General features: G+C 41.9%; 1 pseudogene across 1 annotated transcript in view; it reads left to right on the forward strand.

Moving 5' to 3' along the window:
- Positions 1 to 24,642, forward strand: part of LOC308368326 (NACHT, LRR and PYD domains-containing protein 3-like) — a 28,702-nt pseudogene extending 4,060 nt beyond the window's left edge. The window contains exons 5-10 of the transcript in view: positions 45 to 164; positions 11,448 to 11,528; positions 13,197 to 15,035; positions 18,888 to 19,061; positions 23,225 to 23,398; positions 24,462 to 24,642. The product of the transcript in view is annotated as an NACHT, LRR and PYD domains-containing protein 3-like (transcript). The remainder of the gene's footprint in view (positions 1 to 44; positions 165 to 11,447; positions 11,529 to 13,196; positions 15,036 to 18,887; positions 19,062 to 23,224; positions 23,399 to 24,461) is intronic.
- Positions 24,643 to 25,143: the final 501 nt, after the last annotated feature.

The following is a 25,143-nucleotide window of genomic DNA, read 5'->3' on the forward strand; positions in this document are numbered from 1 at the left end:
TGTGAGGAATGATCTCCAGATGGAAGTTCTCCTCTTTTTTCTAGGATGGGGGGATCCAGCTTTTACAGGATACACTCCCTTACACCCACCTGTGTGTCTATGAAGAGTGACCAGTCCATGGGTAAACCAGTCAACTTTACAGGAGGAGACTCTTCAACTGGACAGTAAGATTATCACTCTAGGACTAATGCTGTGTGTGTGTGTGTGTGTGTGTGCGTGCGTGCGTGCGTGCGTGCGTGTGTGTAGCAGACAAGAGCAGTGATAGGAATGTTGTCCTTGTGGAAGTCCTCCTCTAGCACTAGCAGACTAGCAGTCGGGACATCGAGGAATTGTCTCGCTAGCTTGGACAGAGTTGGATTATTCAACATAACAAGGCTGATCCTTCAAGTTGTGACCACCTTAGGTTAACCATGGCTGATTTTGTTAATTACAGACTTAATTTACTTAATGCTTTCCAGCTGTCAAGAGCATTCACATTCCCATAATGCACTCTGGTCATGACTAAAACTCAGTAATTGAAAGCCACTCAACTTGTTAACACTTAGGTTATTTGTATAAAATCAGATTTTTTAATTGTACTTGTTAGGCTATTGGTTACCTAGTAGCCGACGAGTCCAGAGACATGATATCAGTCGATACCAATAGGCTACTTGTCACACCCACACATAAACAAGGAATTGAGCCCCATTAAGCCCCGTTGTTGCCAGCCTCAAAAGAAATACACTCCTGCTGGGAGTACATATGGAGATATCCGTCGTAAGCTTTAGGGTTGCAGGTTACACAGCAGTGCCCAATTGGCTGGTGACAGTCGCAACACGCACCGTATGCTGTAGCCGAGATCCGTAAAGGCCATCCTTCATGGTACAACATACGCTGTCTGTAGCCCAGTTTTGTTGATAAGGGGGGTGTAGTGGCAAAAAACAGCTTTTGGGTTTCTTCATTTAAGAAACCCAATCCAATCCTATTCCTATGTCCTATATCCTTGATTTGCCACCATGGAGAAAGCGGGGGGAGCGTGGTCAAGACTCGTAGCTCTGTCCAAATAACCCAACGCAAAAAGGGAGTTTGACTGTATAATGTTGCCGGTTTTATTGCAGAAAAACGTTACAAAAATAAGGATGCAATTGCAGTATCAAAGTTTTAAAGTCCAAACAACTGCACGGGTCCAAATGGGGACAGCGTGGTTAGGCCTCAGCTTCACGGCTCAGCTTCACGCCTCAGCTTCACGCCTGAGCTTCACGGTCAATGACGGTATTTTGCGTCCCGCCTTCTCCTCGTCATGCCCGTCTGGCAGCCTTTTAAAGGGTGGCACCGTCACCACCTATAGAGAGCGCACACTCGAAATTCCATAAAAGGAAAAATCAATAAATCATTACAAAATACAAAAACCTAAATGCGGCTCCTACACACCGGCCCCTAATTGTTCTCTATAGAATCAATTACTTCAATGAACATAAAGGAGCCAAAGAGGGGTAATTTATCAATAAAGTAAATAAGCTCTCAATGCTTTCAGAAGCATGTAATGCAGAATGGTTAAGAGAAGGTATACAATCTGGTATACATTACATTCCTTTCTCATGTGATCAGGAGCCCTGGTCACTCTTCAGACTCAAGGATTTGGCACAGCTTGGTGATGGGCCTCTCAAGGACTGAAGTCTTTGTCTTGAGCTTTACTGACCGCACCAGACCCCTTGCATCAGGATTGGTTTCCAGCACTCTTCCTAATGGCCAGGACCCTCGAGGAGCAGTGGGGTCAACGACCAGGACAATGTCTCCCACAGTCAGGTTTCTCTTTACTGAAGTCCATTTCTGCCTCTCCTGCAGCAGCAGAAGATATTCCTTGGTCCACCTTTGCCAGAAAAGGTCGGCCATGTACTGGACCTGTTTCCAGCGACGTCTGGCATGGATGTCGGACTTCAAGAAGGTTCCAGGGGGTAGGATTGGCTTGGCTTTCAGTAGCAGGAGGTGATTTGGGGTCAGTGGCTCTAGGTCATGTGGGTCTGAGGACACTGTACAGAGAGGACGATTGTTCAGGATTGCCTCCACCTCGCAGAACAGTGTTTGGAGGCCCTCATCATCAATGGACTGTTGATGGAGAGTAGAGTTCAGCACCTGGCGGACAGATCTTATGAGCCTTTCCCAGGCTCCGCCATGGTGTGATGCTGATGGTGGATTGAAACTCCATTCGATTCCATCTGGGAGCAAGGCATCTTGGATTTTCCTCTCGTTCAGGGACATCAGGGCCTTCTTGAGCTCTCCGTGTGCACCCACCAGGTTCGTTCCATTATCAGACCTGATGTGCTTCACCTGGCCCCTCCTGCAGACAAATCTCCTCAAAGCATGAATGCATGAGTCTGTGTCAAGTTTAAAAGCAATTTCCATATGAATAGCTCTACTACACATGCATGTAAAAAGAACTCCATACCTTTTGATAGCAGTTCTCCCTCGTTTCACTTCAAACGGGCCAAAGTAGTCCAACCCGACATTGGTAAATGGAGGGAGGTCAGGTAGGATTCTTTCTAACGGCAAATCTGCCATTTTCTGTTCACCTGCTTTGCCCCTTGAACGTCGGCACATGACACATTTTGAGAGCACCTTCCTTGCAACTGAATTGCCTTTTACAATCCAGTACCTTTTCCGGAGCTCCGATAGCATGTGGTTTCTGCCATTGTGGCCACAGCGTTCATGGATGTGTCTTAAAAGAAGTATTGAGATGTGCGAGTCTTTGGGCAAGATGCAGGGGTGTTTGGTTTCCTCAGGCATTGCAGATTTGTGCAGTCGGCCACCTACTCTCAGAATGCTCTCGTCTAGGACAGGATCAAGCCTGCAGATCTTACTGCCCTTGTGCACTCTAGGTGGGGTCATTTCCAGTGTTGCCATTTCAGCACTGAATGCTTGTCCTTGGTTGTATGTGACGACTGACCTTTCTGCCTCTGCCAGATCTTCAACAGTGAGGAGTTGTCCACCATGGTAGGTCCTGAAATCATCTACCTTTTTCCTGCTTGAGCGGGTGCTGATTCGAGATGAGGGCTGCTCCTTTCCTCTTTTCACAATCAGCATCAACATCTTTTTCAGTGTGAGATACCATGCCACTGCTTTAAGTAGTCTCCTCCAGTCAGAAAAGAACACAATAAGCTGGTCTGTGGGTGTCGCAGGGTTCACTACTGGTGCCAATACAGTAGCACTTTTCCTGACCTCTGGATCGTCCTGTGACACTGAGTCCAATACTTTCTCCACTGGCCAACTTTCCTTTGTGTTCCATAAGAATTCAGGGGCATGTATCCATCTCCTTTGCTCCATGAATTTTCCTCCACTCAATCCTCTTGATGAATCATCAGCAGGATTGTCCTTGGTGCTTACGTTTCTCCATTGGGACAGGTCTGTATTGTCCCGAATCAGTGAGACCCTATTGGCCTCAATGGACTCTTCAGTGGTCTCCTCAGAGGCAACTTCAGAAAAATCCTGATTGTTCTGTGAGATCAGAAGCTCCTCTAGCCTTGTCACTGAAATCCTATTCACAGAAACACTTTTAGCAATGCCAGTTCCACTTCTAAGTGGCCCATTTACAACCCACCCCAATAGTGTTCTAGCTGCATAAGGGCCCCCACTTTGACTATTAACAACCTCCCATGGCTCTATCAGGGTTGGAGCATTTGTTCCAATTAACAGCTCTACCTTTGCCCTAATAGAGGGGATTTTGACTTCACTTAAATACGCCCATTGCGCTAAGTCACTCTGCCTTGGGATGTTGTTAGTGGTTACCGGCATTTCCTTCTGAGTGAAAGTGTCAGGAAGAGGGGAGAAGTTGTCGCTGTCCAATGCTGAAACTTCAATTCCTGAGACAACATGCGTGGGAACAGAATTTTCCTGGTTCAGTGTTCGTAGAAGAATTTGTGTTCTCCTTCCTTTGAGATTGAGACGAGTCATTAGCTCTTCTGAGCAGAAGGTGGCAGAAGACCCTGGATCCAGGAGAGCATACACTTGCAAGACTTGGCTGCCCTTTGCTGCCTTAACCTTAACTGGGACGATGGAAAGTGCGCACTCTTGGTCTCCGGCCCCTATATGACCACATAACTCTGCTGATGCACTGCCTATAACACCAGAGGGTTTTTCTGCTTCTTTAGCTGTGCTGTCGTTAATCCCAATATGCAAGACACTTGGGTGAGTTTTCTTGCAAACTTTGCATGTGAGTCGCCTTTTGCACTCTTTACTAATGTGGCCTGCGGAGAGACATCCAAAGCATATGCCCTTAGTCTTTAAGAAACTGATCTTGTCTCTATGCATTTTCTTTGAGAAGTCTTTGCACAAGTCCAATGTGTGCTTTGAGCTACAGAGGGGGCAAGAGGGTTCAGGCTTTGTCTCTTTTTGGTCAAGAGCAACACTAGTTGCATAGCTACTGCCAGATGACTTTGAGAGCTGTGACAGAGTAGGGGCTCTAACCTTAGCTCTACTAGTTGACTGGTCTTGAAGGTCACCAAAACCTGGGTCAGCTGCTATACGGGCTTGCTTTTCAATGAAAGAGACGAGATCTAAAATTCTTACCCTACGCTGGTGTTGTTCTTGTAGCTCAAAAGCCTTGTTACGCCATTTCTCTTTGAGCTTGAATGGCAACTTGAGGACTATGCTTCTCATGGTGGATATGGTGTCCAGTTCCTGCATGTAGTCCATTTCCTCCATAGCGTTGCAGCAGCTCCTGAGAAACATGGCATAATCCTGCAGCATTTTGGAATCCTCAGATTTCATTTGAGTCCAGGATAGGACCTTTTCCAAGTATGCACAAGATATCTTGTATTCATTTCCAAAGTTTTCCTTCAGTAACTGCTTTGCTTTCTGATAGCCTCTATCTGGGGACATGTACTCACAGCTTTTGACTAGCCTCTGTGCCTGGCCCTTAGTATACTGAATAAGAAATTGTAACCGGTCTCTACTGTTATCTGTTTTCTGTTCAATCATGTTTTCAAATGAGTGAATGAATGATGTGTACTCTAGAACCTGTCCGTCAAAGAGTGGGATATTTCTCTGAGGTAGTGTAGTCAAAAGTTGCTGTTTCATGAGCATCCTGGTTAACTCACTTTGGTTCTCCAATACTTTGATGACATGATTGTCCTGCGATGAGCTGGTTGAAGAGGGAATTTGCCTGTGTGTCACAGTGGGCCGAGTGGCTTGATCTGAGCTAGCATATGAGTGGGAAATGACAGAGGGATAGCTATGTGATGAGGTATATCGAGCAGAGGGAAAGCTATGAGATGAGTGTTGTAGTTGTTGTGGCCTAATATCACTACTGACCCTGGGAAGGAACATAGGCTTACTGTCTTGCTTATCTGTACCTAAATTAGGCAGGGGAAATTGAACATTGACACCTGTCTTAGTCCTGACTGCTGGAGCAGTGCTATCATGAAGATGAAGCGAATAGTCTAGCCTTTTGTCCATGTGTGCTTGTGATGTATCAGATGTGGCTTGAGCTGCTTCGGCACCTAATACAGGCAGTTTAACAGAAGGCACAAGGTGAGATACAGCAGTGTTGGATTGCATGGGGTTAGACATATTCATTTCAGCTTCTTTAAGATAGTTGATTTTAACAGTTACTGCTTCAATTTCTGCATCCAAATCCAATGTTTCCTTCTTTTTTCTTAACACTTCTTCCTGTGCTTCTATTGCATGTTTCTCCTTTAATTTCGAAGCTTTGGCAATTAAGGCTAATCGTTCTGCTTCTGCATTGGTACGCAATGATGAAGACAGTCTAGACGACCTAGAAGACCTAGATGACTTCCTGGATACATGCGATAGCGCATCGGTGTTATCAACGTTTGCATTGGCGTTCGTGTCTGCATCATGTTCATCATTTCCACAATCAGATTCAACCAGAGGCTCTGGCTCTTCCGTTTGTACAGCAGAAGACGTTATTTCACCTAAGCTAGGCTCATGAGGGGTTTCTATTTGTGAAATCCATTTATTCACGTTTGCAATAAAAGCATTTATCTGCGCTAATCGTGGTTTAAACCACGTCTCGTCATCATCTTGGCGTGGTCCCTCATCCAAGCACTGATTAACGTAAATTGAATTCGAAGTTGTAAACTCTTCAAAGATTTCATAAAACTTAATCATGTTCCCTTTCACTTCATCAAGGGATTCTTTGTCAATCATCAAATCGTTCACAATATTCATTCTCCTTGTTACATGCGACATCTTTCCTGATCTAGCTGCGCGCAAACGCGTGGCCTGATTACTCATTGTTAGAACACTGTCTTCGGCCTCGTCGTCAGACATTGTACTCAAAAAATAAACTTCCAGAAATATTTATCTTCTTTCTCTTAATTCAAATGTATCCAATCGTTCAAAAAAGTTCATATCATTTCCAAGAAGTATCTTCCAAAAGTATCTTGTTTCTTAAACGATTCAACCAGGTGTATCCACTCATTCAATTGTTTGGCCGCGTCGCCATTAACTTCCAAAAAATAATCACAGTTCTTTAACTCAAAAATCTTCCATGAAACTTGCTTCTTAATTATTCCAATATTGTTTGTCAACCAAAAATCCATCACAAGAATGATAATTTCAAGCACATACCTCCATTGAAGTGTTTCCTTGTCAAGTTCACCATGCGTTAGGCCGACATTCCTGTGTCCAGCTTACGTGAATATCTTCGGTGTAAATCCAAGCAAGCGTCATTGACGAATTGTAGTGGCAAAAAACAGCTTTTGGGTTTCTTCCTTTAAGAAACCCAATCCAATCCTATTCCTATGTCCTATATCCTTGATTTGCCACCATGGAGAAAGCGGGGGGAGCGTGGTCAAGACTCGTAGCTCTGTCCAAATAACCCAACGCAAAAAGGGAGTTTGACTGTATAATGTTGCCGGTTTTATTGCAGAAAAACGTTACAAAAATAAGGATGCAATTGCAGTATCAAAGTTTTAAAGTCCAAACAACTGCACGGGTCCAAATGGGGACAGCGTGGTTAGGCCTCAGCTTCACGGCTCAGCTTCACGCCTCAGCTTCACGCCTGAGCTTCACGGTCAATGACGGTATTTTGCGTCCCGCCTTCTCCTCGTCATGCCCGTCTGGCAGCCTTTTAAAGGGTGGCACCGTCACCACCTATAGAGAGCGCACACTCGAAATTCCATAAAAGGAAAAATCAATAAATCATTACAAAATACAAAAACCTAAATGCGGCTCCTACAGGGGGTATTGCACGTGTTTAGATGTGTTTAGTAAAGCTGGCATTTAGCATTTTGTTTGGTTTGGTACATTATGGAGATTTTAGTCGTAAGCTTTATTAGGTTTCAGGGTTCACCGCAGTGCCTATTGGCTGCCCCGCAAACAGGGGACGTCCCCAGGACGTTAACATGACATTCTCAAGGTCCCCAATCGTCCCCAATTGGTCCCCGCCACAACGTTCACTAGAGGACGTTACCAGAATGTTTTTGACGTTCGTAGCAAGTTTGGTCCTTCTTTGACGTTCGCATGAGTTTTAAATCTGACTTTTAGGGAACAATCTTATTTGGTCTCTCAGCACACGTCCCCAGGATGTCCTTCAAAAACGTTCCCGTTACCTTTACCTGTGGTCCTTTTCGCATGAGCCTTGTAGAACCTGATAATGTAATAATTTCCTGATAACGTAATAACCCTGATAATGTAATAAAAAAATCCCTCATAAGTCCCTAAAAGATGTAATAAAACCTGATAATGTAATAATATCCCAATAATGTAATAAAGTGCATTTCCCAATAATGTAACAATCGCCATACCAATAATGTAATAAAATGTTACATTAATTGGAAGTTATTACAATATCAGGTTAGCCTCAATTTTGCAGAACCTGATACTGTAATAAATTCCTGATATTGTAAAAACTTTGGTCAGTGCTGAAATGTTGGGACACCAGTTATTCAGACCAAGTAGTGATGCTGTGTAGACAACCACCCACTATTGTTTTGCTCATATTTTGATCCCAATGGTATAGGCCTTTAGCCTCGCAAGCCAAACCTGTACAGCAAGAAGCTGTACAAGGGTCTGGCACAACACGATTTTCAGTGTGGGCGGGATTAACGGTTGTCTGTTAAGTTGCCTCTGCACGCAATGCCACACAATAGGAATGGCGCTACAACCAATCCGAGCGACTGACGAATGACAAAAGACGATTTGATTGGCCTGGTACAGTGTAATTTTTAAGGGACATTGCCACACAAAATCAAAAGAGAATTTGATATAAATCAAATAGCGAAATGTCAGCTATTGATGATCAATGAGGACTTAGAAACTCAATGTTCTATGTGCCCATTAGCTGCCGGTCTATAACATACCAAAATGTTCTCATTATTTCTCTATTAGTTGATTACCACTGAATATCCCTTTCACCATTGTAAAAATTGTGCATTCGCAATCATATAAAATATATACTGTATCTGCTAATAGTGAAGAAGCAGGTCTCTGGACAGCTTCACTGTTTGGACCTCTGAAACTGGAGACCTGATGCTACAGCACCAACCAAAGTTATTACAATATCAGGTAATTATTACATTATCAGGTTCTGCAAAATTGAGGCTAACCTGCACTTTATTACATTATCGGGGTATTATTACATTATCAGGTTTTATTACATCTTTTAGGGACTTATGAGGGATTTTTTATTACATTATCAGGGTTATTACGTTATCAGGAAATTATTACATTATCAGGTTCTACAAGCCTTAAAACGGACTTTTAGGGAACGTTCTGATTTGGTCTCTCAGCACACGTCCCCAGGCATCCTTCTAAGGCCCAATTTACACACAGGTTTTTGCAATGTCGGCACAACACACAGTACAACGACAGTTTTTTTCAGCGTCTAAACGCAAATTTAACTGTCGGTGTACAGATGTCGACCAAATTTCAGCCGACAGCCCTGTACCATTCGCCCGACAGCCCAGCGGGAGTCCCCGACGTTTCCCTAGAGTTGTCAAGGGAACCATACACATTTACGTTTTTAGAACGTTCAGAGAGACCATTAGAGGACGTCGAGGGGACGTAATTTTGCTTACAGGGTGGTGACAGTCGCAACACGCGCCGTATGCTGTACCCGGGATCCATAAAGGCCCTCCTTCACGGTACAACATGCGCTGTCTGTAGCACATATTTTTGTTTCATGATGATGGTGCTAGCATTTTCTGAATATGGTAAACTCTCATCACTACAGGTTTTTATGCTTGGGCTGCAAACAACAACATGGGGGGATGGGGTTAAAAGATAGAGGAATGAGAGAGAAAGGGAGAGAAAGATTGGGTGACAGAGAATAAGGGTAAAGAGAGAGAGAAAGATAGAAAGAGGAAGTTAGACATGTGAAACCTGTTCATTCTAAGAAGGCCTTCCACTCTCCAATGGAGATCATGGAGTGTGTCTCCAACCACTTCAGTCTGTATCACAGAGAGGAGTGTGTAGATGGTCTTTGGATAATATAGGTGGAAAACGTAGTAGAAGCCCATGAGGTACAGGAGCGTTTCATGTTGCTCCAATGGAGAGAAGGCAGTTTTCTTCTCCCAACAGGACAACTGGGTATGCTTGCGTGCGCAGGAAAGCGTCCGGGTTCTCTGAGGGCTGCAAAGACAAAGTGGACAAAATCAAAAATGTTTCGCTCATGTTTGTTTTAAAGCGCTCCTGCTGGTTTACATGCAATTGATGTGTTAGCCTGTCGATTTGTAAGCATGTTTGTATGTTTGACTCACCGTTAAAACGTGGAAAATTGCCTGGCTGCTTGCCTTTGAGTTTAATGGAAAGAGCTTCACTGGAGGATTTCAAAACATTGCTGGGAGACGCCACACATGGAGCCGTTAATGACCTAGCCATTGGAGAGGGGCCCTCATCCACCTGTAAATAATAAAATAAAATAAGAACCAGTAAAGATATTCAAACATATTCAGCACTAAATGAAAATCCAAGATATTGTAGGCTACCAGAATAAACAAATCTTGTGACTGATTAATAGAGTTAGATTTCAAAATATGCATCTGAATACACAGATTAATGCTGGAGTTACGTCTTTAATGTAACTTATTTAGTCAAATTAAATGAACTAAAGGCCCATCAATTTGTTTAACAGCATCAATTGTTAGTCAGCAAGTTGTAGGTGTAGAATTTGAGCCCCCTTGAGCCGTCAATCCATGGGTATGGCCACAAGCTCAGAGTCAGAGTAAAGTTTTCAATTTTTTCTTGGTTTATTATTTTTCAAAAGTTCAAGTATCCAAAAGTCACAAACTCATTAAATCCATTCCAGCAAGCATTCACAAATCTCACAAAGAACATAACTTGTTAAGCCTCTAAAGCAGTAGAGGACAGAAATCAACAGATGCACATACTATACACTCTCCAGACAGAACAAACCCACCTATATACGGTGGTCAGCACCATATCAGACCTGGGCTATACAAAATAATCAATTAGTGGTTCAGTTCACCAAATACCCTGAAACACCCACACAGTATTCACAACATGCTAAATATATAAGTAGAATAATATTTGTAATACATCATAATCGCTGGCATGTAAAATACGACAAGTGTGGTTGGCCGAACCAATTCTCTTGTCCCCATAGCCACAACAGGGAATCACCACCCTTATTAAGGTAGGAACTGTATATAAGTTCCCACTGGTATGGTTCCGGTGGCGCTTCTTTCGGCGTTGCCCCGACAGCCAAGATGAGGACACGAACACCCTAAACAGCTGGTAATTCATTCCAGGCGATTTTTAGTTAAACAATAAATGTTGGAAAACACGATCAGTGTCCTAGCCTCTTTTCTGTATGTATGTGTATGTGTGCGCGATGTAGTGCAATGCATGTGTGTTAGCGGCCGTGTAGAATGGGAGAAATCATTGCTTTTGTATATCCGTGATGACTGAGAAGTGTAAAAATATGAATTTACGATACACTTTTACTCTTATTCAAGTCATTATTTTGGTGGATACTTTTACTTCTACATGAGTCATTATGATTATTTATTATATAATTACTTTTACTTGAGTACAGATTTACTCTACTCACATCTGCTTATAAGAATTGCAACAAATGTAAAATTAGCGTCTGCTTTATAGTTTAATTATTTTATACGTAGAAGGCCACAACATACCTCAGCCGCCAGACAGTTGCAAAAGCGGAGTGGGGAGCGGCAAAACTTAACGCCACATGTGGAAACCATATCCTGACACACACACACACACACACACACACACACATAGACAGTGCCAGTGCCACACACACATATGGCCAGTGCTGCCACGCAAACTGGTGAACATGTAAAGATCCACTCTTCTATCTAAATCAGTTCATAGAAGAGCTGTGACCGCATCAAGCATACTGATTCAGAGTAAATACATCTACAATGTGTCCTATGGTCAGTGTGTGTTAATCATGAAACAGCAGTATGAGTTCAGTCCTGGATTATATAGGCTAACAACTCCACACTGTGTTTTAATCCCAGGTCAGACTCACATGTCTCTGCCAGTGAGTTCATGGTGCCTCCATCAGACGTCAGAAGACTAGGAGACTCTTCTGCTGGACCGTAAGATCATTGCTGTAGTATTCAAATGACAAAAATGAAGTTGAGGATAGGACTGGTCATTTCAGCTATAGCCTAGAAATCAATGGGCCTCACTCTCGATAATTTTCTGTAATTCTTCAGAAATGTTTCTTACACGACTCCGTAAAAACAAAGTAAGGGAAACGCTTCCGCTGCATTCTCGCATGCTTGAAAATGCGTTCATAAGCAGCCAAAGTCTTCTCAGCTGTGTTCCCTCGGATTAGTTTCTTAAATTGATGCGCGTTCTCGTGAAAGTGGATTTGAATACATACACGCCCCGCCAGCTTCTTATTAGGGCACATACTCCCTCGTAAAATCATGACTATAAATGTGAAACGTAATTATTAATGATATATATATTCTCGTATTTATTTTTATTATAATTATTTAAATCGAGGACGTCTGTAGAGTTGATGTGAACACAATCACCAACGGGTTCTCACAAATTCAACTGTTAACCCTTTTAACACAGAGTTTTTTCAAATCTCATTCCTCAACGCGATACGTCGACGGGGCCATCTTGTGGTTATTTGAGGAATCGCATTTGAGATGATTCCGGCAGAGTTGCGACTGCTATTTCGCGTTCTGAAAGTCTTCTGAAGTTCAGAAGAAATCCCAGATGAGAAAATTATGGAGAATGGCAAATGTTTTCCTAAATCCACCTAAGTGGAGTTCAGAAGAAAGTCCTTCTGAAAGTCTTCTCAACTGCTGTCGAGAATGAGGCCCAATGTCTGTGTATTCTAGCACAAAGCAAGACTCGTTAGACAAGTCTAAGGTACTAATGATTTAACTTCCCGAATTCCTGCAGCCCTCCAGCATCAGCAGGTTAAATGAGAATGACTGCAGAGGAAATATTAAACTTAAAGTCCCTGCAAGTCAATTCAGCATTAATCACACAAGGAAGGAGCTTGAGGGGAGAACAGGGCTGGAGTTCATTAATCACATGAGGAAGGAGTATAAGGAGAGAACAGGGCTGGAGTTCATTAATCACATGAGGAAGGAGTATAAGGAGAGAACAGGGCTGGAGTTAATTAATCACATGAGGAAGGAGTATAAGGAGAGAACAGGGCTGGAGTTAATTAATCACATGAGGAGAGAACAGGGCTGGAGTTCATTAATCACATGAGGAAGGACTATGAGGAGAGAACAGGGCTGGAGTTCATTAATCACATGAGGAAGGAGCTTGAGAAGAGAACAGGGCTGGAGTTCATTAATCACATGAGGAAGGAGTATAAGGAGAGAACAGGGCTGGAGTTCATTAATCACATGAGGAAGGAGTATAAGGAGAGAACAGGGCTGGAGTTCATTAATCACATGAGGAAGGAGTATAAGGAGAGAACAGGGCTGGAGTTAATTAATCACACGAGGAAGGAGTATAAGGAGAGAACAGGGCTGGAGTTAATTCATCACACGAGGAAGGAGTATGAGGAGAGAACAGGGCTGGAGTTCATTAATCACATGAGGAAGGAGTATGAGGAGAGAACAGGGCTGGAGTTCATTGATTTAAAACTCCTCTGTTGAATGGTCTCTTGGTTATGCAGTGTTTGTTTGAGAGGGTTCTACCTACATCCCAATCAAACTGGTCCTTTAATTATTGTCTATGTGTGTAGTTAATAATCTGTAATTATTTGTTTTCATTTTCCTATACAGTTTCCAACTTGGTCCAGCAAATTCACAAATGCGTAAAATCCACAAGTCCCATATGCAGAAAACGTTTCAGCATCTGATTGAGGGCGTCCCAAATCAGGGAGACATCAGACTCCTCCATGAAATCTACACAGAGCTCTACTTCACAAAGGGGGGAAGAAGAGAGGTCAATAATGAACATGAGGTCAGACAGATAGAGATGGCATCTTTGAGAGAAGAACAAAACAGATTACATGGCCTAGACCTAGACATACCAATCAAATGCAGTGACATCTTTAGGGAACAATCAGATCCCTGGTTTGAACGAGACAAACAACCCATCAGAACAGTGCTGACAGAGGGAGTGGCTGGCATTGGAAAAACAGTCTCTGTGCAGAAGTTCATTCTTGACTGGGCTGAAGAAAAAGCCAATCAGGATGTCCACTTCATATTTCCTTTTCTTTTCCGAGAGCTGAACCTGATGAGGGAAAAGAAACTCAGTCTGGTGGATCTTATTCAGCTCTTTTACCCTGGAATGGATCCAACAGTCTTCAGCAGTTCACAGAACAGAGTCATGTTTATCTTGGATGGTCTGGATGAATGTCGACCTCCTCTAGATTTCAACTCCAACCTGAGGTGTTGTGATGTGACTGAGCCAGCCCCAGTGAACGTGCTGCTGACAAACCTCATCAAGGGGAATCTGCTTCCCTCTGCTCTCCTCTGGATCACCACCCGACCAGCAGCAGCCAATCTTATCCCTCCTACATGTGTGGACCAGGTGTCAGAAATAAGGGGATTCAAAAACCCACAGAAAAAGGAGTACTTCAGGAAGAGAATCAGTGATAAGAAGCTGGCCAGCAGAACCATCACACACCTCAAATCATCCAGGAGCCTCTACATCATGTGCCACATTCCAATCTTCTGCTGGATTACTGCCACTGTTGTAGAGAGAGCTTCAGATGAATCAAAGAAAGTAGAAATGCCAAGGACTTTGACTCAAATGTACACTCATTTCCTGATCATTCAGACAAGCACCAAAAAAGCAAAGTACACAGAGATAAAAGAGACAGATGAAGAGATGATCTACAAACTGGGGAAACTGGCTTTCCAACAGCTGGAGGCGGGCAATCTGATCTTCTATGAGGGAGACCTGAGAGAGTGTGGCATTGATGTCACAGAAGCATCAGTGTACTCAGGAGTGTGTACTCAGATCTTCAGAGAGGAGTCTGGGCTGTACCAGGGGAAGGTGTTCAGCTTTGTGCATCTGAGCATTCAAGAGTTTCTTGCAGCTTTATATGTGTTCCTGTGCTTCAGCAACAGAGAGAGAAACATGCCTGAACAACAGCAAACCTCTCAGCTCTCTGGTCTGTTCAAAGCTGCAACACTTCATGACATACACAAGACTGCAGTGGATCTGGCCTTAGAGAGTGAGAATGGACACCTGGACCTTTTCCTCCGCTTCCTCCTGGGCCTCTCACTGGAGTCCAACCAGAATCTCTTAAGACATCTTCTGCCCCAGACAAGAAGCCAATCACAGAGCTCAGAGCAAACAGTCCAGTATGTAAAACACAAGATCATAGACCAGGGGAACTCAAACAGAAGGATCAACCTGTTCTACTGTCTGAATGAGCTGAATCAGCATGCTGTAGTGGAGGTCATTGACAGGAGCTCAGGAGCTCTGTCTGTAGAAATGCTCTTACCAGGAGAGTGGAAGACTAGGACGTTTAAGTTTGAGATTTCAGAAGAGCAGCTGGATGAGTTTGACCTACAGAAGTACATAAAGACACCAGAGGAAGATCTGACTGAACTCCTCAGTCCAGATGATGTTCTTCAGAAGCTGGTGCCAGGGGTCACTTCAGCTTTGTAAGTAGACCTGTAATCTGTGACTCTGCGTGTGTGTGGGCGAGGGGGTCTGGAGAGAGATATGTCTCAAAATTATTCGTTAATGGAAGTACCATGATCCACAAATGTTTCACGATTTACAAATGTGTTTTGCAATCCACAGAAACAAAATTCTTACTCGTGATTTGTAAGTTGGCATTTACATAAATGTGCTATGATTTGTACACATAGATGTCCATTCGTAAATATATCGTTTGTAATTTCTTAAAATACGTAACATTTAGTGTGTGCATTTTTCATGGTCTGTCATTTGTAAATCTACAATTAGCATGTGAAGTTTGGAAACTGCTTTTGTGGATCGCCCAATATACGCGTGCAATCCTTCTTCCTGTGACGTAATTTTGAGACAAATTTTTCGGTTTGGAGACATGGCTTTCTGGTCCACAAATACAAGCCTCCCCCCCCTCCTTTTTGACAGTGCCAACCTATCCGGTAGTCAGGTGATTGGGCTCTCTGGACCAGAGGACCTGAAGCCAGGGTTCTCTCCCCGAGCCCGGCCCTGACAATGACATCATGTATAAGTGCCCGTCACATGGCCATAGCACAGTTTTGTAGTTTCATGATTCCTGCTCTTGATAAATAATTCTGTTCATGTAGACCAGTGCTTCCTAAACGTTTTACACTTACAGACATTCAAACTCTAGCTTTTTAAACTCTAGCTTTTCAAACTCTAGCCCCCACCAGCACTCACAGCCTATATATATAGGGGCTTACAAACATACATATACATATATATATATATATATATATATATATATATATATATATATATATATATATATATATATATACGTATATATTAGGGCTGTCAATAGATTAAAAAAAATTAACTAATTAATCTCACATTTTGAAATTCATTAATCTAGATTAATCGCGATTAAATTATTATTATTATTATTATTATTTTTAAACTAGTAATCACTCCAGACAGCGTGTATTTTAGACAATGTTGAAAAAACTTTTGTGACAACGCGATTGCTATCGGCAAAGCATCATGGGAAGTTTAAAAGAAAATGTCATCAGGAGAGGGATAAACGAAGAGATCTACTGTAAAGATATTTCTGCTACGTTGTCGATGCAGATTCTAATGAGGCTGTTCTCCACAACAACATGGATTAGACTTCGATGGTTGGACTATGATGGTAGTTTTATAACAATCGTTGCCGCAAGAAAGAAAAAGATTCTCTCGTTTGTTGTCCCTCCTCCGTTTTAGCATACAACGTGAAGGCTTGGCAGATGCCGGTCGTGTGTAATGTGTAGGCTATTTCATTCCGTTCTTGCAATGTGAATAATTTGATTTCATGCTCTTGTGCTTGTTTGTGTGAACAAGTGCATTTATCTGTTGCTGTCCGAGTTCAATAAAGGCAGGCTATTCATAAAAAACGTACGTAAATATGTGATTAGTTTTGAACAGTTGGGACATTGACTGCTTCAGACTCTGGTTCGGACAAAACATTAATGGCCGGTTGTTCTTTGTTGTGACTTCTGTAAAACACCAACGACACCTAAATTAATTAGCTGTTCGGCTCTGGCTTCTGAGTTTTCCAACCTCCCCCCTCCAGAGAATGCTAGAAACACGGTCATGCCCCACACAGGTAGCTAGTTAGCCCAGCTAACATGTTAGCATAAATGCTAGCGAGACCTAGCATGTCAGGGTTGAAAATAGATAGCAAACCTCTTCCATAAAAGATTTAAAACAGGGAAAGAAGAGGTGACAGGGAGAAGAGTAACGTTAGAGCGGGAGAAGGAGGGGGGCACGAACTCAGACCACCCAGGGAACTGTGTGCGTGTGTCAAAATAAAACTCCTCTTTGACTTTGACGTGTAAATTAATTCCGCACACCGGAAGTAAACAAAGTTGCGTTAACGGCATTCAAATATCTTAACGAGTTAATCGCGGTCACATTAATCTCATAGATTAACGCGTTAACGCTGACAGCCCTAGTATATATATATATATATATGTATGTTTGTAAGCCCCATCCCCCTCCCAAACACTCTCACCACAAGTTACTGAGAAGGGTTAGGTTGTGAACTTGTGGAAAACGTAGCAGTGCTCACTATATACAGGATGGGTACATCAACAAAGCAGCTCATCGTTTGCTGAATAACAGGTTGTGGCTAACATCGTCATCTGATCCGTTCCCACCCGCTCGTGGACAGAGTGAAATCGCTCATGAGTACTTTTACCTTTCAATAACACCGGTACATACACTTGGAATCATTTTAATGGATAGTGTTATGAACTGTATGACTTGACAAATGACTTGTTTCTCAAAATATTATTTTTGAGTGCAAGTTCAGTATGAGTATATAGTAGTATAGGACACCATCTGTATTCGTTGTATTGTTTTGTTGAATTGATGTAGTGAGATTTTGTTGACATCTCCCTCACCCAAGTCTTTATATGGTTTCCCATTTTTTTTTCTTTTCTGAAAACTGGGCACCAGAATTCAAATGTCCCATACTCTCCATGAACCAAAATAATAACATTTGGAATTTTCATAATTTCTTATACACAAACAAAGTGTTTCACCATTTTCTTATTTTGCTTGTGAATAATGATGGCCTAGTGTAGTATGTGTATAGCATGCTGTGAAGGGAGGAATAAAGTGTGGTCCTGTCATTAGTGAACTAATGTGTGTGCATTGCAATTCCTGCAACTGATGTGTTGGACTGTAATTGAATTGTATGTACCTGTGTATAGTGACCATTTATCCTTAGTTTGTCCCTTTGTTTAGTCACTTGGTTGTTGCGTTGATTAGGGTTATTTTTGACGCTTGAAAGAAATGTAATCTAACGAGGTCTGTGTAAATTTCCAAGCTGTTTGCTTTAAAAAAAAAGGATGGTAAAACTTGTTGCAAAATAAATAAATAAAGTTTTAAGCACAGAGCAACGAGGCCTATCCTCGCCAAAGATTATCACAGTTAACAGATACCACAGCCCAAGGTCAAAAAGCTTTTTGCTCCCAATCAGCCGCGCCTCCCACAGGTCACTTGCCTTTTTATTGTCCTTTTGACCTGTAGAGGGCACAAATCCTCGGAAAATAGAAACATTAAAATAAAATAAAATCAATATCAATTGTATACGTGCAGGTATGTGTGTGTGTGTCATGTATATGTAGCAGTGTTAGATGTGTAATAATCAGATGTGTCATTATGTTTCTCCCAGGCTGCTTTAGCAGAGCTGTGTGTGCTTGTGTGTGTGTGTTTGTGTGTGTTTGTGTGTGTGTGTGTGTGTGTGTGTGTGTGTGTGTGTGTGTGTGTGTGTACAATAGGTAGTGTGTGAGTGTGTGTTGGAGAGGTATAGGTGTGTTTAGCAGGTAGAGGTGTGTGTGTGTGTGTTTTGTAGGTATAGGTGTTTGAGTGTAATAATCAGATGTGTCATTATGTTTCTCCCAGGCTGCAGAAATGCTCCCTCACACTGATGAGCTGTGCAGCTATAGCATCAGCTGCCAGATCAAACTCCTGCAGTTTGAAGCTTCTGGACCTGGGATTAAATTATATTCATGATGCAGGAGTTCAGCATCTCTCAGAGATACTCAAGACTCCCCACTGCAAACTAGAAACACTAAAGTGAGTGTTAACACACTACAACAGAGCTGTTTGTGTGTTGTGTTGGAAGAACTGTGTGTAGGTAGAGGTATGTGTGTGTGTGTGTGTGCATTGTGTGTGTGTGTGTGCATTGTGTCTGTAGAGGTGTGTGTGTATTTTTTTGTCTGTAGAAGTTTGTGAGTTTGTGTATGTGTGTTGTGTTTTTTAGGTGTATAGGTGTGTGAGTGTAATAATAAGATGTGTCATTATGTTTCTCCCAGGCTTCAGAGCTGTTCCCTCACAGAGAAAAGCTGTGCTGCTTTAGCATCAGCAACCAGATCAACCTCCTGCAGATTGAAGGAGCTGGACCTTGGATACAATGAGATTCATAATGCAGGAGCTCAACATCTCTTAGACCTCCTCAAGAATCCCTACTACAAACTGGAGACACTTAAGTAAGTGTTTACACAGAACAACAGAGCTGTTTGTGTGCTGTGTAGGTAGAGTGTGTGTATGTGTGTGTGTGTTGTTTGTGTCTGTAGAGGTGGAGGGATAGAGGTGTGTTTATTACGTAGAGGTGAGTGTGGATTTTTGATGTGTGTGAGTGTAATGTATAAGTAGATGTGTGTGTCTTGTAGAGGTGTGTGTGTTGATGGTAATTCGTTTTATACACCCCTAAACTTAGTGTATTTAACATACTGTCTTTGGATGAAAAGTCAGATAAGCTTAGGTGAAACGCTGTGAGTGAGTGTGGAACTTCAGCCTCTGTTTCAACAATGTGTGGCCGCCATTGTTCAAGATAAAAACCTGGATCATGACTGACAAATATAAGACTGGATCTAACAATATATGGTATAAAACAATTTACCATCAGTGTGTGTGATTGTGTTTGTGTGTGTTGTGTATGTATTTGTGTGTGTAATAATCACATATGTCATTATGTTTTTCCAGGCTGCAGAGATGCTCCCTCACGGAGAAGAGCTGTGCTGCTTTAGCATTAGCTGCCAGATCAACCTCCTGCAGATTGAAGCATCTGGACCTGGGATTCAATGAGATTCATGATGCAGGAGTTCAGCATCTCTCAGAGATACTCAAGAAACCCCACTGTAAACTTGAGTCACTAAAGTGAGTGTTAACACACTACAACAGAGCTGCCTATGCATGTTTGTGTGTGTTGAATCCCACTGCAAACTGGCGATACTAAGATGAGTTAACACACTACAACAGAGCTGTGTGTGTGTTTTGTAGGTAGAGCTGTGTGTTGTGTAGGTAGAGGTATGTGAGTGTGTGTGAGTTGTCTGGGTAGAAGTGTGCAGTAGAGGTGCCTGTGTGTGTGTGTGTTGTGTACGTAGAGGTGTTTCTGTTAACACACTACAACAGAACTGTGTTTGTTTGTCTCTGTGTGTGTGTATGTGTGTGTGTGTGTGTGTGTGTGTGTGTGTGTGTTGAATCCCCACTGCAATCTGGAGACACTGGTTTGTTTGTTAACACATTACAACAGAGCTGTCGGTTGAGTGGGTAGAGCTGTGTGTGTGTGTGTTTGTGTGTGTGTGTGTGTGTGTGTATGTGTGTGTGTGTATGTGTGTGTGTGTGTGTGTGTGTGTGTGTGTGTTTTTTGTAGAGGTGAGAGTGTGTTGTGTCGGTAGAGGTCTCAATGTGTGTGTGGAACAGTAAGAGGTATGTGTGTATGTGTTGTGTTGGTAGAGGTCTGTGTGATTGTGTTATAAACATTTCATAAATCATTAAAAAACTGTTTAAAAAAAGTTATAACACAGTTTAAAACATAGATGCTGGCTCGATATTTGGCAAGATCAAGTTACTGCTTACTACTCATTAATCTTACTAATGAGATATTAACATTTATAAATTGTAAAGGAACCATATTTTAAATATTAAAATCAGGGATGAAAAACGAAATATTTGTCATTTCGTTTCGTTCTGACCAGAAACACTATTTTTCTGTTCCGTTCCAGTGTTCCTATGCTTCTCTTCATGTTATTAACCGGTTAGAACCTTATAAAACAGGGGGGGGGGGGGGGGGGGGGGCGTTGTGGAAACGGAGTTTGCCTACAACTTATAATAAATAATTAAACAACATTGTATCACCTTGCAGTTCAATTTTATTTGTTTCCAGTCGGCAACATGAAATTAGGCTGCAGGACCATTTAAACGCAAACATCGCTATAGTGATAATTTATCCTTAGTTGTCCCTTTGCTTTATCACTTGTTTGGTGGCGTTGATCAGGGGTATTGTCGACGCTTCAAAGAAAGGTAATCCAGCGAGGTCCGTTTAAAGCTGTTTGCTTTATTAACAAAATGATGGTACAACTTGGTTTGCAAATAAATAAATAAAGTTTAAACACTGAGCAACGAGGCCTATCCTCGCCATCACCGTTGCCAGATACCACAGCCCAAGGTCAAAAAGCTTTGTGCTCCCAATCAGCCGCGTCTACCACCGGGTCACGCTCCTATTTATCCTCCTTTTCACCTGTAGAGGGCACAAATCCTCGCAAAAATAGAAACATTAAAATAACATAAAATGAATACCGAAATGGCTCCTACAATCGCCATGTCTTTATAACTGAAGTCCGTTAAAAAAAAGGAAAGCAAGAAAATGCAGCAGCTTAGACCCATGGCTATTCAAAACAGCCGGTCACATTTAGGCCTACATTCAAATTCGAAAAGCATCTCTAACAAAACGTTCTCCATTACGCGCAAAATAAACACAACTCATGTCCATAGCTAGAGGCCTATGCCTACACTCTATTAACTCGAGAGCTAGCTTATTTGAAATGGACAACAGATGGCGTACATACAAAATTGCTTATTCAGTTTAAGGAAAAGTATGTCCTCCAAAACATTCTCCTTCAGATTGCTGCGCAAAGGAGGCAGGATATATTTGAGAGACGAAAAGGCACGCTCTACACTGACCTAGGTAACGGGCACAGGCAGCACAAGCATTGCAAGTTTGGATTGATCTGTTAGGCTACCCGCAGCTCGCTAGTGTCAACAGTAGTTTCACTTCAGCCAGGCGGTCTGGGTAACATTTAGCGGGCAGGTAGCCAAGCCCATCACTTCCGGAATAAAACTTTATTTCAAGATTTATTTTAAAAATAATTTTATTTCCACAATATTTCAAGAAAGGTTATTTGGAACGAAAAATAACGTTATTAACCGGTTACTTAAAATTGAAAATATTGTTTTCACTCCGGAACAGCTGAAATGGTTTTTGTTCCCGTTTTCGATTACGTTCATCACAAAATTTCGTTCTTTACCGGTTTTCTTTTTCGTTCTTTGAACCGTTTCTAATCCCTGATTAAAATACATAACTTTATTTACTTTATGTATTTATTTATTTAATAGTTCCATTTATAGAAGCTTAATATAGAAGATATTCGCACATAAGCTCACAAGAAGAACCTAAAAACAGTCAAACCACAAAGAATTCTATCTTACAAATGCAACAATAGCGATAGACCACGCTACCCTCAGTGCTAGCAGGAGTATTTCTACATCTGAAAATCACTATTACAGTAACTGCCAATACAAATACAAGACGCCTCCTTCCACTGCCCTGACGTAAATGTCAGCCTAAATCAAGACATTTTCAACACGCATACCTGATGAGTGGAGCTAAAAAGTGCTCTTTTAAAGAAAGACACAGTACAACGTGTTGTTCTCATCAGGTTTGTAGCTGTAAGGATTCAGACCTGTAGCTGCCTCCTGTACCAGCTAGCAGCACACTCTCCACAGAGGCTGCTCCCTATAGTGGTCACAAATGGAACAGTGCAGATTCCCACTGAATGTGTGTGTGTGTTTGTTATAATGAACTCATGTTGTTCATGTATAGTATGTATATGTCCAATTATCACACTAGTAGCTCAATAATAAATGGTTATGTATTTACACTTTACAATGAGGCTCCCTTTTGCCAGTTAAAATTGTAGTAACTTATTGATAAATGGTGATGAATTTCACACTTTACTATAAAGCTCCCTTTTGCCAGTTTAAATGGGAGTAACTAATTAATAAATGGTGATGGATTGGTTCTGTTGTGCATCATCTATTCAGAGAATATTCTATAAATAGAAAAAATTGTGATAAACCTGTTTGTACTCTTTTCCCCCCCTTGCCCAATAAGAATCAATAAGGAATCGGATCGCTTAGCAGAATCAGAATCATAAAATCTTATCAATTCCCATCCCAAGTATGTAATATAGGTATATGTGTGTGTGTGTGGTTAACACTCTAAGGTCCAAGGCCTTTTAGACTTTTCTAAGTTGACTGACATGCCTTGATGTTTTTGTACATTTTGCTTAACTAAAAACATTGATGCACAAATGGAATATATAATTCTATTCTAGAAGACCTCAGCAATAATATTAGAAAAGGGTTCAATGTTTCCGTGGTTGTTCTTTTTATGTCTCTAAGACGAAAACTAAAAAAAAAAATATCCCGGACGAGGGATATAGACCTTTTAGTGTTAAGGTAGAGGTGTGTCTGCATGTGTGGTTTAGGTAGAGGTGTGTGTGTGTGTGTGTGTGTGTGTGGTTTAGGTAGAGGTGTGTGTGTGTGTGTATGTGTTTAATGATCAGATGTGTCATTATGTTTCTCCAAGGCTGGAGTATTGTTCCCTCACAGAGAAGAGCTGTGCTGCTTTGGCTTCAGCTGCCAGATCAACCTCCTGCAGTTTGAAACAGCTGGACCTGTCAGTCAATGAGATTCATGATGCAGGAGTTCAGCATCTCACAGACATCCTCAAGAATCCCCACTGCAAACTGGAAAAACTAGTGTGAGTGTTAACATACTTTAACAGAGCTGTCTCTCTCTGTCTCTCTCTCTCTATCTCTCTCTGTTGAATCCCCACTGCAAACTGGAGACACTACACACACACACATACACACAGCTCTGTTGTGTACTTTGGGCAGCAAGTCTTTTTCTTGGAATGCTGTGTTCTTTTGTTGCATGCATAACGCCATGTATAACGCCTCTTGTTGTGAACAAATAGCTCAATCTTTCAGCAAAAAGGCTTCTTCCGCAGCATCATTCTCCAAAATTGCTGTTCTTTGTTCAAGGTGAACTGAATTGTTGAGCGATAAACAGTGACACCATCTCCAGCTAGATGATCTTACAGGTCTTTTGGAGGTGGTCTGAGAGTTGTACCATTCTGACCATCCTTCGACTTTGCCTCTCCAATATTTTTTCCTGGCCTACCACTTCTGGCCTTAACAAGAACTGTGCCTATGGCCTTCCATTTCTTGATTTCATTCCACACAGTGGAAACTGACAACTGAAACCTCTGGGATAACTTTTTGTAGCCTTCCACTAAACACCCAATGCTGAACAATCTTTGTTTTCAGATCATTGGACCCTTTTTGAGGCCCCCGTGTTGGCATTCTTCAGAAGAGAATCAAAGAGAAGCACAACTTGCAATTTGCTAGCTTAAATACCTTTTCTAATAATTGGAATTTAAATTTCTTTGTTTCCCTTTCTCTGAAATTGAAGGATTTATGAGCTAATCAGACTAATTATGTGAAGCAATTAATCAGTATTGAGCCGTTACATGTATTCAAATCAACACAATTATTTGCACAGCCATTTTTCACATTTGATATCATTTCACACATCTAAATACTGCTACACTAAAATTGTTTGTCTGGAAAACACCCCAGTACTCAGTGTAAACTAGGCATTTTATAATATACCACTGTGATCTGTTTTGGTGAAGACTTATTATGCACCCTCAGAGGGTCTAAACCTTTTCATATGACTGCAGATGTGTGTGTGTGTGTGTTTGTTGTATAGGTACAGGTGTGTGAGTGTTATAATCAGATGTGTCATTATGTTTCTCCCAGGCTGAAGTGTTGTTCCCTAACAGAGAAGAGCTGTGCTGCTTTGGCATCAGCTGCCAGTTCAACTTACTGCAGTTTGAAGCAGCTGAACCTGGGAGTCAATAAGAACATTTATGACGCAGGAGTTCAGCATCTCTCAGACCTCCTCAAGAATCCCCACTGCAAACTGGAGACACTAGAGTGAGTTTTGATACACTACAACAGAGCTGTTTGTGTGTCTGTCTCTCTTTCTCTGCCTATGTATGTTTGTGTGTGTTGAATCCCACTGCAAACTGGCAACACACTAAGATGAGTTAACACACTACAACAGAGCTGTGTTTCTGTGTTGTATAGGTATACTGTAGGTGTGTGTTTGTACGTAAATAGGTAGAGGTGTGTGTGTTGTAGAGGTAAAAGGGTGTGAGTGTAATAATCAGATGCAGGGGCGGCTTGTCCATAAGGATGCTTTTTATTTTGTCGGATTCTACCACAAGACCTTCTGATCTGCCTCTGAATATCCTTTTCCAATCAGGCAACAATCAGGCAGAAGTCTTGCTTCAAATGGCCCCTCCCCTGGGGCGATTTAGGGCGAAATGGAAATCGCCCCAGACCTTTCACTTACTACTTACTTACTATGTTAAATAATTTTTTTTATCAATGGCTTCCGGGAAGGCACGCCCGTCCATGCTTTCGTCATACGTTATAT

The sequence above is a fragment of the Sprattus sprattus genome, assembly GCF_963457725.1.
Source record: "Sprattus sprattus genome assembly, chromosome: 1".
NCBI classification, from domain to species: Eukaryota; Metazoa; Chordata; class Actinopteri; order Clupeiformes; family Clupeidae; genus Sprattus; species Sprattus sprattus.